Consider the following 17,708-nt stretch of genomic DNA (forward strand, 5'->3'; position numbering starts at 1 on the left):
TGTTGTGCATACTTTTACAAAGCACAAGCACCTCTAAATTGTAAATGTGCTCATTTACTCCTGACTTCTGCAAACATGTAGTCATAATGTTGCCACAGGGATCAAGAGTTCACGCTGTCTGTGTGTTAATAAACTTGTAAGCTATGAGAGGCACAGATGACATCCAAACATCAACCATAAAGAATCAAGGAGGTGTCTGACCTTCTCGTGTCATCTTGTAAATGTGTGCAGCTGGTATGGGCCAGTAAGACTGGAACAAATGTGTAAACCGAGGAAGGAAATGAAGTAGGACTTGTAAAAAGAGCGAGAGAGAGAGAGAGAGAGAGATGTAAGTGTTACTGTTTGGCTCCTCAGGAAGCTTAACAAATGCTGATTTCCGTGAACTTTATCTTTCATTTACTAATTTTGGTGGATGTTACACATGCAGCTCTTATGCTAATGTGCTTTTCCACTTTTTAAAGTCGTATTAATGCACTCTTCTTGTTAAGAGCAACTGCTAATTAGTAAATGAGTGAAATGTGAATAACAACAGTGTCCCTGGCCTGCACTGTCCCTCGGGATAAGCCGCCACAATGGGAGCACAACACTAGAGCCCTTGTGCAAACAAAGTGTCCTCAAATGAAGGAGGCATTTAAAAATGATCGCTCTTCACAAACAGAATGTGATCCTCCTCTCTCTGTCCTGCTTGCCCAGCACACCTCCCTCTCAACCCCCCACTCTTTTTGTCATCCCTGCCTCCTTCCCCCCCTTCTGTCTCCCAATTCTCATCTGTTGAAGACATTTGGCCTGTGCTAAACCTGCAGCGACAAGTACTCCCTTCTTCTCGTCATCAAAGGACCACATCTGTGTTCTTGTTTTCACTTTTGAGGGGACGATCAGTGGAGGAGTGCTAAGGAGAGAAGGTGCTACAGGGCTGGATATATAAGTTGGAAGCAGGGAGTCGCCAGACTGGGGAAAGAGAGGGAAAAAAATGAGGGGGGACTGAGATTGGAGGTGGAGAGTGGAGTGATTAAAATTCATCCCACGGTGCAAACAAAAGGAGGAATGAAAAAGGGAGAGAATGCAGGAGAGGAGAGAGAGTGAGTGTTGGGGGTAAGAAAGATTTGGGGTGAAAAGAAGATTGTAAGCCTCAGCAGATCCCTGAACAGTCCCCCCCCTCCCTAAATGACTGCCTTTTACTCACAGCACAATTATCCTCTGAGACAACGGAAAGCGAGGGAAGCCGAGGGGGGAAAGTGAAGAGGAGTAGGAGATGGATAGATGAAGAGCAAGAGGGAGAGAAGGAGAGAGGACATTAATTATTCGGCAGGCTTTTCCTCCCAAGATTTGCAGAGGCAGCCTGAACAGGGGGTCAACAATTGACTCAATTACAAGACAAACTCTCCAAGGGCCCTACATTACCACTCACCGTGGACCCTGCAGCTCTCGGGCAGGCTGTTGATTTTTTTTCTCCCCCTCTTTTCTTTGCCAGTAAATGTTTGCCCCTCTTCAGGTGCCCCTGGCAGACGCAGGAACTCCAGCCTACTGCTAGACTTTAACCTTTTCAGCCGCTGAATGATTCCCCTCTCTGTTCTCCATGAAGAGGCGGAGGGAGAGAGGGAGTAAGGGAATGAAGAGGCAGATGAAGGGCTAGAAGCCTTCTCTTTGTCAGCTTTTATAGCTTGTAATGAATAAGAAACGTCTGGTGACCCAAGAGGAGGTGTTTTTTTTTTTTTTGTCAATTGCACAGGTGGACAGATTCAACAGTTCTATAAAAAATTAACAAGGAATTTTACACATAACATTTCATTACATTTTTTGCTATTCAAGCCGTAGTGTTATTTTACATTATTAACTGCATCGCATATAAAACACATTTTTACTCAGGGAGTTCCTGTTTCTGGCAGTTTGGATCAAATCCCCAAACTTTGGTGGTTATTCGCTGACAGACTGCAGTTACCTTTCAGTTACCTTTAAGCTAACAGGCCGCTTACTGTGGCTTGATATTTTTGAGACACACATAAGCTTTGTCCCAATTCAGGGGTGGCATTGTTGCAACACTGCTTGCAAATACCAAATTTGTCCCAATGGTGCATTTAGGGTTGCTCCATTTCAAAGTCTAGAAATTAGTTCTATTTTTCTGAGCTCCGTCTATCCCAAGATTCATTGCATGCCAGTGACCACTGCATTTTTAACACTATGGAGGAAAATTACACTTTTGAATCTAAGTATGGGGTCATCTCACTTCCTTCAGTGTATCATAAAACAACAACAACAAAAACTAAATAAACAATTCTGGATCCATCTTGTCAAAATGACTTAAGTCTCAACTTTTGTTCTGACTCTCAGCTTCGGTTGTCAGCGTTGCTAGGTGACAGGAGAGATGCTGCGAGGCACAAGGGTAGGGGTGGAAGCAGCTGCTGATGCAAACTGGAAGTCCTTCATACACTATATCGTCTAAATTAACCGCAGTCCGTTTGACCTTTGCATCTTTGCAAGGATGTAGCTCCTGAACTGAGACTCTGCTGTAAAGTGGTGTCAGTCTTCTCCTCTAACTCACTGCAAGAATGTCTTTGCAAAGTGTACTCCCTTAATAAAATGTCCATTTCATTATTCCAGTTCTTTTTCTAAAAAGTCGAGTGAAGTAGAATTCATGTACTTAGTTTACCTGTTGGGGTAATATGAAGATAAACTGACTGAATTTCATTCTTTTAAATAAAAATAATGCATTTTTAATCAAATGTTTATTTCCTACACAGTGGAAATGTTTGCCAAAGCTGAGACTATCACTAAATGATTTTATATTATTAATAATTCTCAGCCTGGTTGCTAAATGATATCAAGTGCATTGTCTTGACTAGTAAAAAGTTTTATAGAAACGACATTTTGAGCTAATTCTGTGACACATAACAAATGAGAACTTATGGGAACGTTCACCATTGTTACTGGTGACCCTCCATTGATAAGGTCGGACAATACAGTGAGGAATGGGATTTCAACAATGGGTCTCTGGTCCTTCTTTTGTCCGTCAAAAGGACTGCTCAAGCATAGTGCCGCTCAATGCTGCTTGCTCTCTTTCTCCCTCTCTTTCTTTTTCAGTTCCTCTTCTTCCATCAACTTGGTTTTCTTCTGTTGTTTCCTTTTGTCACTCTCATTTTCTCTACCTCTCCGTCCCTGTCGTTCCATCCCTTCTGATTTCCCCCTGTTCCCTCATTATAAAAGAGAGAGGAGAACTTGAATACCACACACAGACTTTGAGTCACCCGCTGCACAGCAGCATTACTGCCGCCAGATTTTTTCCATCTCAACTGAATCACTCTAGCTCCTTTTTTTCCCCCTCGCTACAGGACACAGTGGTAAAAGTGTACTCCCCTACATCGAATCTAAAAGCTCAGGTTTTTATGGAGTTTATGTGATGAGTTTTTGTTTAGTTTTTGTGAACCTGTTTTAATTACTCCAGATGAGATCAAGATGTATTCTAAATTTGAACAAGGAAAATTTGACTCACAGCAATTAAATTGTTATATAAGACTATAAGACTATAAACTACTATTATTTAGTTTGGAAAAAACATCATAGTTGAGTCCAGTCTGGTGTTGTGCAACTGATAACTGCTTCAAGAATTCAGTATTTATTGGTGGTGTAATTTGCCATTTTACGTCTAAACTTTGATGTCACGTGGGATGGAAGGAGGAGATGACAGTGGACTTTTGATTGAAGCAAGGTGTGAAAGTTATTTGAGCATCTACAACTGCTTTGACATGAACGTGACATTACGTCCACCTTTTGATCAAGTTTGAAAATGAGAAAAAAGATCCAGTTTGGTCACTGCTCTGCAAAATGTACATGTAGTGACTTTAAAACATGAGTTGCTGGTTTGAATCTTCTGACTCATGTAGATACAGCTGTGGTTTTCAAATATGAAAGAAGATAAGCCAATAAGGGACGATAACTGCACTGTAAAAACTAAAATCTGTAGAGAAAAAAAGGCGAAAATTTTAAAGCAACTATCAGAAAAAATATGTTTAAAAAAATGGTGGAATACTGTAATTTTGAAAATCTGAATAAAGCAATGTCTGTTATAATAATAATGTCTATATTATATCAGATTTTAGAAACAGTAAAAAAACTGTAGTTTGACGATCACATAGTGTAATGAATGAATTACTCATAAAATATCAGATTCTTGATGTGGTTAATTTACAGTTTTGAGCTTTTTTTGGCAGTCGACACATCTCTAAATACTTTTTTCCCTTGATTTCTCTAGATAGGATCTGTAATGTAGCAAACCAGGGAAAGTATGTAAAATAACAGCTGGATTTACCATCCTTCAATTCTTAACATTCATAATGTTTCTCTCAAATATCTCTAACGCGAACAATGTTGTTGCTGATTTAAATACAGTAAGAAAATTGTGTCATTTTATGGTCAAATGTGAACAAATTAATTCTAATAAAAAAATAATACAGATTTTCGATGTGGATGCTATTTGCAGTTTTGGCCAGTTTTTTGTTGGTTTTTTTTGTTTGTTTTTTGCATTAACATGTAGGAATAATAAATTCCTAAATGATTCTTCTGTGATTTTACTAGGTTAACTGTAGATTAACAAAACGGGGAAAATTTGTAAAATAACAGTAAATTTCGTATGTACATTTTAAAAGCTATTTTTTAATATAGTGTGGGGAAGCTCCTGGAAGAACTGCTTGAAAAATCCTTGTGTGTGTGTGTGTGTGTGTGTGTGTGTGTGTGTGTGTGTGTGTCTGTGTGTGTGTGTGTGTGTGTGTGTGTGTGTGTGTGTGTGTCTGTGTGTCTGTGTGTGTGTGTCTTTAGTGAACCATTCAGTAGCTACTGACGTAAACTGCGCCCTTCTTATTGTGTTTGTCACATAAGGTCTTTGGGTCATCAGGGCCAACAGCCACTCTCTCTATGGGCTCTGTGTCTGTTTGTAAACTTGTATATCTCTACCTGTGTCTCTTCTCAACGTATATGTGACAGTTCATGCGTAAATATTTATGCATCGTGTACAGTATGCGTATAATCGAGTGCGTAATAGAGCAGAGTGAGTGTTTGTGCATGAGTTTCATGTGCATGCGTGCTACTGCTTCCTGTGCATCACTGAGCACTGCATGGAGATGCAAGCTGGAATTTAGAGCTGAGACGCGGTGAAAGGGAGCCCCTTCCTCATGCATGAGATAGGATCTGTGTTTACATGCACAAATGGCAGAAAGCTGCTGCAATTGCAAAACATCTCCAACATTTTTCTGATGTAAACTACAGCATTTGGCAGATGGTGAATCTTCTTTTGTGGCCACCCTTCCCCCTAAATATACATGGAAAGCAGCAACTGTGATTACCATTAATTGTTTGGACACAGCGCCGCTTAAAAATGGTCAGCAGTTTTTCAGTTCCAACACTGTTGAAGATGCCTTATGTGTGTGAAAGTGTCAAATCTTGGATTCTAGCAATGTAGCAAAGAATAAACTCTTTTTTCTGGACTGTTCTATTTGGTGTAATTGTTTGTATTAAGCTTTTCAAACTATTGTGAGTCTCCTGTTTCCATGCAAACTTTTACTACTTTACAGTGCCCCGGTATTTTTTACGATGAACCATTTAGGATTTGATGTGGGTTCCAGCTCAAAAGCTCTTTGTAGTAGTTAGATAACTGCTGTCTGGCTCCCATTCTTACACTTCACATGCTCTATCTTTAATGTACCCTGCAGAGTATTCATTGTAAACAAACACTACATAGTTTACATTGAGCATTTCTCACCAGAACATGATGAACGCATTACATGAAACATTTGCGAGAATTTAAATGCTTTTGAAACCTTGTTGTTTACAGCTACTTTTTGCAACACATTACTGTCTATATGCTTCAGCAGTCTGGAAGAATGAAGTGCTTTCTGTTTCCTTCTTCATAAAGCATGTCTTAACCAAAAACTGAAGAATCATGGAGATTGTAGAGTAAAACTTAGCAGAAGCTCTGGATTCATGCTTTCATAACTTGGATCATGCTCTTTGTTTTCATGCATTCTGAAATACACGCCTCATAGTCACTGTTTTAACCCTGCTCATTGAGGGAGAAGGGAAGCGACATAAAACCAGGTGTTTTTGGTAGTGTTAAATTATTCATTAGCAACAAACCTTAGAAACTGACACAAACTAAAGTATGTGAAAAGATCTTTTATAAATCTAACCAAAAGAGGACTCTTGGTGTAGAAGCTGCACGTACCTTTTCCTAAAAGAAATCAAAAATGAATACAAAACCATGGTTTCTGATCTTAGGAAAGAAAAAAAAAGCCTATACATGTCTACTGGTCCTGGTGTCCATTAACAAAGGAATTCTACTCAAAATAAGTGTATATAGATCTGTGTTGAATCTACATGTGGCCCATTCTATAGGTAGGTAAGCAACTACCTCAGTACTAGTTTCATAAAGGTGCCACGACAGCTACCATCTATTGGTTTAAAACAATTAAAGAATTTTTCCTAGATGCCCCATTGTCAAGCTGAACAAGCATTAGTAGCCTTTAAGTCCCCAAATTGTATCTGCTGGATTGAGCCACACATATTACTCTGCATACACATTGAAACTCTACAAGAGGGTTGGAAACTTGGAGCTAGAATAAGCTGTAGCAGCTACAGATACCTACTGGTGACACATAGATGTTTTCCATATCTGATCTCAAGTCAGCTGAAAGAGATCAAGGTGATGAATACAGAAATTGTAGCAACGTAATGTGGAGTTTATGCCAAACTATGGCATTCATATGAACTTCACACAAATGTGGAGCTGCTGCTGCTACCAACAGGCTGCTCATGCGGCCAGTTTGCCAAACGCTTGTTGAACAAGCAGAATACAAACTTGAGAAATGCAACACGTTTCACTGCTTCCTCTGGAGCCAACTCACTTCCCCCTCTTAACACACAAAACTGGTGTGTTGTATAAAGATGTACTGTAAAGTTTGGTAATCGCTGAGATGTGGCGGCACATCTGTGTGACGAATCACGAGCAGCAGTTGCTTGACCAGTCATGAGCGACAGGCTGGCGAGTACCTGGAGCTTGAAATTTAGTGGATGGAGGGCAGTCGAGAAATCAAGTGAGAAAGACTTACAAGAAGACACAGCTGAGGGCACAGCAAAGATCTTCCCCAGTTTGTTTCAGTCAGCCTCTACGTTTTCAAATGGCGTTGACATCAGTCCATATGTAAACCGGTAAATAGTGAAAAGGATCAATAATATTCTCTTACATAAAAATGCAAATGGTTTTTACCTGTTGATTTATCATGATGCTTACTGATCTGAACCAAAAAATAGAAGAATGCTTTCCTTAAGTTCACTCGTTAGACCATTTTTTTTCCAAGATTCTGTTTGGTTTTTCTCAAGTTTCTAATATTAATCACTAAGTGTCAGCAGACTCGCTCTAATGGAAGAGGCTGCTCATAAACAATCGAAAGAAAAGTCTGAGTGACAGTTCTGAGGTCAGCCTAAACTCTTGCTAGCATGCAATGTGTGGTGCTAGTGCTTTAATGAGAAACGAGAAGTGCCAACAATGGTGAAAACATTCTTTATGTGTGGGGTTGCCCACGACAAATGAGAGAATCTTGTAAAATGTGTTCCCAACTTAAGGATTGATTTCACAATCGATTTAAACGAGCTGCAGTTTAGATTGGTGGAATTCCTCATATGCTTTTGATTTTTACAAGTTTGTGTGTCTAGGTTTATCTGAGAGCAAAGCATAAAATGTGGCTGTAATAAGTGTGTTTTCGTGTGTGCGTGCATGAGTGTGTGTGAGTGTGTTTGTTTTTAAGCTCCTCACCCAAATTCACAGCCAGCTGATTAGCTGATTTGTTGCCTTTTAGTTATGTTAATGCCACTTAATTACAGGCCTGGTGGGAACTCAAGACTCTGTCTCACACACACACACACACACACACACACACACACACACACACACACACACACAGAAAAGAACCGACACACACAATGACAATCAACCTGACTTGTGTGTTTGTTATTTGTGACCAAGAAATGTAACGTAGCAGGACCATTCTGTCCTTTTTGTTCTCTTCCTAACTGTCTCTGTCTTTCTCCAATATGTATTTTTTCTTTATTTCACGCTGTCATAACGTACTCGACAGAAATCATGGCTGCTGCTTGGCTCAAACCGTCAGCAGCATGGCGTCAGTCAGTCCTGGGATCTCAAAGATGTAACTCAGTGTGTGTGTGTGCATGTGAGTGTGTTTATGTGTCCATGCACGTGCGTTGTCTGTGTTTGTTTAGTTTGTAGACTCATCTGGACAGCCATGACTCGTCTCTTCCTGACAGCATATGAGACTCCCGCCCTGTCACGGCCCGGCCAAGCCTTTCATTCGTTCAGGGAAAGTGTGTGTATGAGAATGCGTGTGTGTGTGTGTGTGTGTGTGTGTGTGTGTGTGTGTGTGTGTGTGTGTGTGTGTGTGTGTGTGTGTGGGGGCGCTTTTGCTTCTTTGTGTGTGTCACACTGAGTCACATGCTAAGCCCCAAACATCAGCTCAGGGATCCCAGCCAATTAAAAGCTAATGCAGGCCCGGATGCCTTTCTCCTACCAACATCTGGGTATTAAACTAAACGCCTGCAATATATTAGTTATGAAGTCAGCAGCTATGAGGAGGACCACACAAGAGAACATTTCAGCTTACAGTATCGCTCTGTAACTTGTTCACCACGCAAATTGATGAGCGTTGTTCAGCTAAATGGCAAGAAGAATGAAAAAGAAGAACATCGTTTTCATCCCTACTGTTTTGCATCAACAAATTTGTCATCAAGATTGCACCAGTCATCCATTTTCGTATGATTTATAGTGTACTCCTTACTCCCTGTGGGCACACGAGGAAGATAAGTTGTGGACCGAAACCAATGTAAGCACATTTTCTCCAGACAAGATCATGTTTTTCACATGTTGACATTTTTGAGAATTCTTTTAACCAAAAAAGGCAGCTGTAAAAATGTGAAAAGGGGTTTTTCTTTTTATATTACAAGGTGAAGAGATACTAAGAAAAGAAGTGTGTGTCTGCATGTGTGTTGGGGGGAAGCACAAGCGTAGAAGTGATGATGTAACACCATATAACACTATGACCCCTATCACAGTGCACACACAAACCTCCACACAGACACGCTCACGTGTGCACATTTAGTCTGCAAACTGATGAAGACAAGTTTCCGCATGTGAGCTCAACTGCTGGGATTTTGACTGAACTGTTGATTGTCGGGATGGATTGTGGGTAATGTAGGCACCAAGTTTTAACAAAGAAGAAGAATACGTGGAATAAAAATGACAATAGCCCCTTTCAAGGAGGGATCGTTCCACCATTATTCCGCCTCACTGTTCTGTGTGAAAGCTCCCGAGACAGAATGAGATTTCCTTCATGGCTTTGAACAGCGGTGGAGCTAATCACAGAGCCGAGTTATCATCTGTGTGAAAAGGAGAGCTGGCATGGCGGAACATGCGATACTAAACTGTTGTGTTACGCCTCTGATTCCGGGACGCCATCATGCTATATGAAAACAAACACGAAGGCGGCATTATACCACCTTTAAGTTCAGTGTGAATGAGCAAAGGTGGTACAATGAGGGGTCTTCTTGCCAGTATTATAATGTATGTGTAAAAAGGGCTCATATCTCATGTCATAGTAGTGCAATGCTAACTCCGTGAAGCGCTCTTGTAACAACTTTAAAAAGTTTTTACATACAAGATTTTTTAATTCTTACAACAGTTTTAAATGCTTAAGTTTGGTCCTTGTCTTTTTTTTTGGCGCAGACAGCCACCATGCAGTTTCATCTGAGCAAATGTAACAAATCTACAATATCTTGGCTAAAAAAAGGGATTCTGACATTCATCTCTTGGCTACTTCAAATGTGCATTCAAGAACACCATAAATGATATTGCATCTACAGTTGGAGAAAGACTGTGTTTTCATCTGTTGCTGCTAAACCGTCTTCTCCATTTGCTTGAACTTCTAATGACTCCGCCAAGCAACGGTGGAGTTATGTGAAGATCAGGATACATTTGTCTGTTTGTTTGTCTGTCTGTCCGTCTGTTAGCAACATTATTCAAAAACGGACTAACGGATTTGGATGAAACTTTCAGTGAAGGTCAGAAATGGCACCAGGAACAAGTGATTAGATTTTGGTAGTGATGTGTCTTATAGTCTGGATCCATGGATTTGTTAAAGATTTCTGTATCATTGCAAGATAGCGGTATTCTAACTATGACAACAAGTGAACACTATGTAAGTTGCCTGCTGATGATCACATGATTGCGATCCTACTACAAATCGACACCTGCGGACTTATCAGGACTTATCCGTCGGAAGTGATATGAGGAACAATTGATTAAATTGTGGGGGTGTTTCCGAGTTTCACCAATTCCCACCACCCGCTACGTATTTAGATCACGTGATTCGGTATCTGTACATAGCGTACACATGCATAACACACGCCTGTGCTCACCGCAAGGTCATTTTGTTTGTAGGTACATCTATATTAAATGGCCATATTCTATGTGATTTCTGCCACAAATTTTTTCAAGATTTCAGCCGTCGGAAATGATACGACTGAACAGCCTTGGCGGAGTAATGCACTCTCTGAATGCCTTTCTTGTTCTTTGTTTGGCCCTCTGCATCTACATTTTCATGACCAGTTTGTCACATAGTGCTGTTTTATTATGAACACAGTGGGTTCCCTTGAACATCATTTTTCACCACACTGGGTAGTCATGAGTCCATAGCCTAATGTTGGTCTCGTCCCTATCACTACTTTTCAGGTTACAATGAGTTTGTAACATGTGGTGACTGTTATGAAGGGGCGTATTTTAAATCAAAACAATGATCTCTATCTAAACTTAACAAAGTTGTTTTTCTGCCCAAACTTGAAAATGATACTGCTGTGATAAAATAATGTTCTGACACACACCCCACTTTAGTCTAGTAGAAGAAAGTCTTACCCAGCTGTCTTATGAGACTCTTTCAAACTGGAAAAACTCCTAGACATCTCTTGGTGTTAAATATTGATGCAGGTGGCACCGACTCAGAAAGACACTTTGTGTGTATTTCTCAGACGCCAGAACCTTCGACAAAAGCATCAGTTTTTGATGCCCTGGGAAAAAGAAGGGTCCAACATTTACCAGTCTCTTCATTGACAGTGCCTACCTTTCAGAGGTTGACCCTGCCTTTAAATCTCCCTTCCTATCCCTCCATACTGTTGTCTTCCATGATCACCTGCACAGGAAAGACTATTCAGATCACTAAAACAAGAGCTCAGGATACAAAAACGAGTGCTTAACAAATTTCCCATGGCTTCCTCTTGATTAATCTTGTCTGTTGAGTTTTATGGCTGTGTTGTCTGTGTCGTATATCTCCTTGTTTCCTCTCTGTGAGAGGCTCTCAGAGCTGTGGTCACTGTGTTCGTCTGGTGGCCTGCAGCTCTCGTCTGCTGCTGTCGTACTTTTTGCAGGGACTGAGCCGCGGTTTCTCCCACACACTGAACACAAACACACGAAGGCATGCTTAGCGCGGTGTGTCAGTCTGTCTGTCTTTTGTCTGTCTTGCTCTCAGCCACACACATGCAGCGAGTATCCGCCCCTTCACACACATACTCTCCACTTCCATCCCCTGAGCTATTCTGTCTCTCTTTTCTGTCTTTTTCCTCATGAGTTTTCCACCTACTCGCTCTCCTCCCTCGCGTCCAGCTGTGTTATACAGCTAAGGAATATAAGTAGCAGCAGGCCGGCTATAAATATTGCCTGCCCACCCAAGACTGTTAGGATTATTATTTTTCTTATAATCACTGCGGGCTTCTATAAACCGAACAGATTATTATCTGGTTTTTGTTCCCTGTTTCAGAAGTTAGCTGGCAGCTTCAGTGGATTTCTGCACAGGACATGTTCCTGTTGCTGATATCAGGGAGGTGATTGACTGGAGAATAAAATGTCCTTTAAATGCCACAGTGACAGTATAGCAAAATGAGCTGCAGGAAGGAAGGAAGGACAAGAGCAACAAGCAGCCGGGTGATGTTCAGGAGCACCGGTGAAGGTGAAGAGGAGTGTTGGATTTACAGTGACGAAGCTCTGTTGGTTTTTTTTTTCTTGAAATTGGGGGGTTGGGCTCCTGCTTGTTTATAGATGGAGCAGTTCTGTGAGCTGGCTCGGTCTACAGCTGGGAGCCAGCTGCGTGAATCAACCTTTCCTCATCTGCTTTATCCATCCATCCTTCTCTCCCTCCTTTTTTCCTCCCCCTGTTTCCTCTGCTTCTCCTCCTTAAAAGGAGTTCAAAGAAATACTTGTGGTCGGTGCATTACCTATCTGATACACAGACGTGCAGAAAGTAGAAGAAGAAGGAAGAAGGTAGCAGGGAAAGACAAGACAAAGTTCAATACTTGGTAGACAGAGAAAGAGTGTGTGTGTGTGTGTGTGCGTGTGTGTGCGTGTGTGTGTGTGTGTGTGTGTGTGTGTGTGTGTGTGTGTGTGTGTGTGTGTGTGTGTGTGAGGGGAGCAAGAGAGGCTGGAGGTAAAAAGAGAGGAGGGTGAGCGAGGAGCGGGGTGCAGGAAACCACAGGTATGTGCAGGATGGCGGGTGGGTGGCCCAAAGAGAGAGAGAGAGGACAGAGAAAAAAGTGGGATTGTGAAAGAGTGAAGGAGCAGCAAGTTAAAGGGGGGGACTGAAGATGAAGGAAACACACTCACATGTGTTCGTAGCACCACATCTGTCGACTTGGAGTTGCTGTTTAAGCTTGCTTGAACTGACAAAAAAAAAATCGAACTGCCTGAAGAAACGCTCAGTGGCCGGCAGTACAAAACAGTGCTTGTACAGGCAAATGAAAACAAGGAGAGGTGAACCACTCCTAATCCTAAAACAAACACTACCAAGTCACTGACTGATCAAGCCAACAGTTACAAAGGTGATAACACAGTAATTATGACCGTGCAGCCGAGGTACTATTTACTGTTTATGTGACAGTAAAGGCAGCATTTTCTGCACCGAGATTATTTCTTTGTCGGTGCGTTAAGGTAGAATTTAACCTTCTTTGTGTTTCTCTACACCCTTCATAGTTGTGCTTTATGTGCATACCCCTCTTCACTTGTGCAGCTTACCATAACTTGTCATCATAAAAATATGGCTTTCAGCTTGCCTGAGCATTAAAAAAAAGTTCACTAAAGCCTCTGCGCTTTATAGGTTTTGCTCGCTTTGCTCCACTCCTTTCTGCTTCTGCTGTTTTCAGTCATGTTCAGGAGCCCTCTGGTGCCCTGATGTCTGTCATCAGTCACTCCGCCGGTGTAGCAACAAGGGATCAACGTTTCATTCTGGCATTTCGACAAGGTGAGAACCCCGGCAGTGAGACATCACCACCACAGCTTCCCTCAGCCCACAGTTTACAGTACAGGAGCATGCGAGGTGTGAATCAGTGGGGCTGGAGCTGGGGTTATGTTGTCAGCTGTATTAAACAACACTGCCAGCCTAGTAAAGGGTTTCAGGGATTCTGCTTTCTAGACACTGATGCTGCATAATAACTTTGTAGTCTCCAACTCCTAAACTGTAGATCATCAGCAGTGTTTCTGTCATGTGAAGGAGGTTCAACCATGTGCGGCACTCAAGTTTTTTCAGTTTTACACCGTGGAACCCCATTTCTGACACTGTCACACTATTGAATGTTAAGTGCAAAGAAAAAGAAATATAATTTTAGGATTCCATTGCTACTTTGTTTTTCAGATTACCTCCAAACCATTGCAAAAAAAAGTTGATTAGATTAGACTTTGAAGATTATTTATACTACCATTCAAAAGTTTGGGGTCACTTAGAAATGTCCTTATTTTTGAAAGAAAAGCAGTTTTGTTTAATGAAAATAACATTAAATTAATCAGAAATCCAGTGTAGACATTGTTAATGTGCTAAATGACTATTCTAGCCAGAAACAACTGATTTTTAATGTAATATCTCCATAGAGGTACAGAGGAACATTTCCAGCAACCATCACTCCTGTGTTCTAATGCTACATTGTGTTAGCTAATGGTGTTCAAAGGCTCATTGATGATTAGAAAACCCTTGTGCAATTATGTTAGCACATGAATAAAAGTGTGAGTTTTAATGGAAAACATGAAATTGTCTGGGTGACCTCAAACTGAACAGTAGTATACACTATATCTATGTGTGCTGTATAAGCTCAGGTTTTATGGTTGGAATCAGTCTTAATATCAATTGTAATATTTGATCAGACAGAATAGAACAAATCACCATACTAAACAGCCACACTGATTGACAATGCAGTGAACTGTATTGTGTGATGGAACTTTATTATGCTATAAAACAAGCAGAACTCAATTTTTAGACTTTGATTAATGGAAAATCTTTTGGTCAAAGCCTGCCTGACATGTTGCACTTATTTACAGAGTTCAATTGTAGCAACAAGTGGTAAAAATGTCTTCATATTCTAACATGATTCTGTCTGATCACGATACTAAGAAATATTCAATTATTTTCAAGCCCGTCACGTTTGCTTTTCTCATTTAAGTTTGGTGTCTTTTGAAAATTTCAGTCTTAGACTTGGATTAAAATAGTTTTAATGCGCACCAACTCAAAATGTCTGTTCATAAGTAGATATGACATTAATCTTCCCCGCAGCAGGTCAGTGAGTAGAGCTTATTGTACATTACAGTGATGTCTCCAGCCCTGTGGCCTTTCAGTGGTCACACCATCGGCCCCCATCACATTACAGCAGCTGTGAGGAATTCAGAGTCTGGGTAAAAGGGGTAAAAAACACAGGGGAGGGTGGCGGGGGGGAGAAAAGCAGGAAAGGAGGAGAGTCTGCGTTGGGTGGGGTGGTGGGGGTTACAAAAACAAAGCCAGAATTTAAAAACAAAGTTTACCACCGAAGGAAAACAACGGGACTAGAAAAAGATGGTGTGAGAGGAGAGAAAAGAAAGGAGAGGAGGGTGAAGAAAAAAAATGAAGATGAAAATGAGGTAGAATCTGGACTGTGGTTGGCTGAGGGCCCGAGCCCCGCCTCCGCTCTCCCCCCTCTCCCCCCTTTCCCCTCCCCTCGCTCCGTCGTCTCCAGCCCTAACACAACAGAATCCCCCACAAGCCCAGCCACATCAGGAACGGCTGGCTACATTATAGCTGCCATTATCGTCTCTCAAGTCATAACAGCCAGAGAACACCCACCTCGACTGCAGCTCCGCCAGCAGGGGGGAGGGGCGAGGGAGAGGTCGGGAGAGCAGGAATGAGTAGGGAGAGAGAGAGAGAGAGAGAGAGAGAGAGAGGGAGTGAGGGAATGAGGGTGGAGGCAGCGGGGGAGAAGACGGAGATAGTTGGAGATACAGAGCAATGGAAAAGGCAGAAGGAGAGGGGAGGACGGCAGGGACTGAAGGAGAGGGTGGAGGGAGAAAGAGCAGCACAAATACTTTCAGATGGCTGTTTATACTCCGTGCATCGTGTTCCAGAGATGTTGAGGTTTAATTTAGGTTGTTTTGTGCGTGTAAATGCTGTCCAAGTCATAGATCATCCAGCAAACACAATTTCACATGCTGTATACTCACATTCCCATCTGAGAGTAGAGCAGAAAGGAGGCTAAGAGGAAGAGGGCATGTCATTAGATGTTGCTTTTTATATTGGCTGAGGAGGGACCTGGGGAGGGGTGGGTGGTGGTTAGCTGTGCAAGCCCCAGTTTAGTGTTACACCCAAGAGGAGACGAGTGCAGAAGTAGAGCGGAGCAAGGGCCGGATCAGACCTTTTGTCTGACATGAGCAGTGACCTGTGGAAATGTCTGTCCTCTCCAGAGACTTCCTCAGAGGGAGGAGGATCAGCACTTTATGGGAATGTCACAAATGGCCAAACTGGGCAAGACTAAACAATGTTGCTCTTTGTGTACCACAAACACAAACTATCACCTGAGAGCTGAATCTTGTTGACAAATATGTACTGCAAGCTATTAGCGTAAAAAGTCAGTGCATTGCAGTACAGTCAAATCCCTGCAACAAGTGTACTGTACTGTAGTATATTGCCTCACCTTCTTCCAGTTCCACTGTTTACCTTAAAGAGTAAACAACATTTTTTTCCTCAATGTACTGAAAAATATTGAATGTCGTTGCACAGTTCAACATTTGGGCATTATTTTGTCCCATATTTGTCCATTTGAGTTAAGTTGCAAACTTGTGTCATATATTGTTTAGCCACATGAACACCAAAACCCACCACTGGATTTGAAAGTCATGTTATCTTTTTTTAAAAAGCACAAAAATTAGACAATTTATCAGAGCCAGAAACTTTAAAGCGGCTTATTTTCAACTTTCTGGTGACCACTGCTGCTGTCACGAAACTTAGCACAATCTAGGCCTAAAATCGTGATAGTTAATCAAAATCAATTTATGTTGCATTTCTCATTCACAAACTCTGTGTCTGTTTGATTAAATCAAGTTTGTCATTTTGGCTGCACTGGGTTGAACTGCAGGCTCTGTTTATACAGACTAAATAGGAAACGAGTATGAAAACAAATTAAACTGTAAGTAGTAAAATATCTATAGTATGTAGAGCCACCATTTTTCCTGTATTGGTAACATTTGTGTTGATTCAAGCTTTTTTACAATTATTTTATGATATTATAACTGTGTGATACTGCACAGAAGCCATTTACTGACTCCTCTCTACCTCTAGCCATGTTGTGCTTTTTCCACTGAGGTACAGGACTTAATGTTTCAATGAAAAATGAGCCAACAAAACTGGTTTCACTACGGCCAAAAATGCCAGGTGCAGGACAATAGTATTGCCAAAATATAGTACAACAGTAAAGAAGAGTAATAAGATCAGCAAAAAGTCTATTATATGCCAATATCTATGCAAAGTTTGCCAAATTAACTCTCTTTATTAACGATAAGCTCCTGTTCATACCACAACAAACAAGCAAAACCTCTTAGTGTACAAAAGTGTGTCATATTGTGCATGAAATCAAATAATCGTTTATAAACATGGTGTGGTGTTTTGTCTTCTAAACTGACATGATGTGGCTTTTAAATCTGCTTTTATCTGAAAATTTCTTACTGCACTCAGAAGACCTGCAGCCAGATCTGCTGTTGTATTTAGCATCAGCTTTTGCTGCCTGGTCGCTGTTTAATGTGCAAGTGGTCGTGTTTCTGACAGTGAATGAGTAATGGCCCAGTGAGGACACAAAACCGTATTTTATTTATTGGTGGTGAGCTGTGTTGGTTAGAGTAAGTAGGTAAGCTGGAATGGAAACTTATTACGTTATACCGCTGTCAGGGCTTCTTGGGGTTGTTTAAAAATATCCAGTAATTGAGGTAAGCTCAGCTAATATCAGCGTCCAACTGCAAGCAGGTACTTCCAAAAGCCATTCATAAATTTGTCTCACACTGGAAAAAAGTAGCCTAACAGCCCCAAATTAAGGTTTTAAAAAATGTTTCCGCTTTTTCACAACAGGATCCATCTGTCCTCCAGGGAAGCACACTTAAAACTTGATTAAATCATCAGTTATTTATAGATTGTTCTTTTAACTGATTTCACATCCCACGGTTCTCTCAACTTTATGGTCTTTAACTTTTCTTTTATATTACGGTTCATTACATACAATTGTTTGCCCTAAATGCTGTGTTCCTGTCCTGTTTTACTTGGATTCCTGTGTATGGTTGGTGATATGGAAGTCACTGTGTGAGGTTACAGATGTTTGGGGTTGTATGAGGTTTT

General features: G+C 41.2%; 1 protein-coding gene across 2 annotated transcripts in view; it reads left to right on the forward strand.

Moving 5' to 3' along the window:
- Positions 1–17,708, forward strand: part of gli1 (GLI family zinc finger 1) — a 55,061-nt gene that overhangs the window by 20,882 nt on the left and 16,471 nt on the right. The window lies entirely within an intron of this gene.

Source organism: Amphiprion ocellaris, chromosome 5, assembly GCF_022539595.1.
Source record: "Amphiprion ocellaris isolate individual 3 ecotype Okinawa chromosome 5, ASM2253959v1, whole genome shotgun sequence".
In the NCBI taxonomy this organism is placed as follows: domain Eukaryota; kingdom Metazoa; phylum Chordata; class Actinopteri; family Pomacentridae; genus Amphiprion; species Amphiprion ocellaris.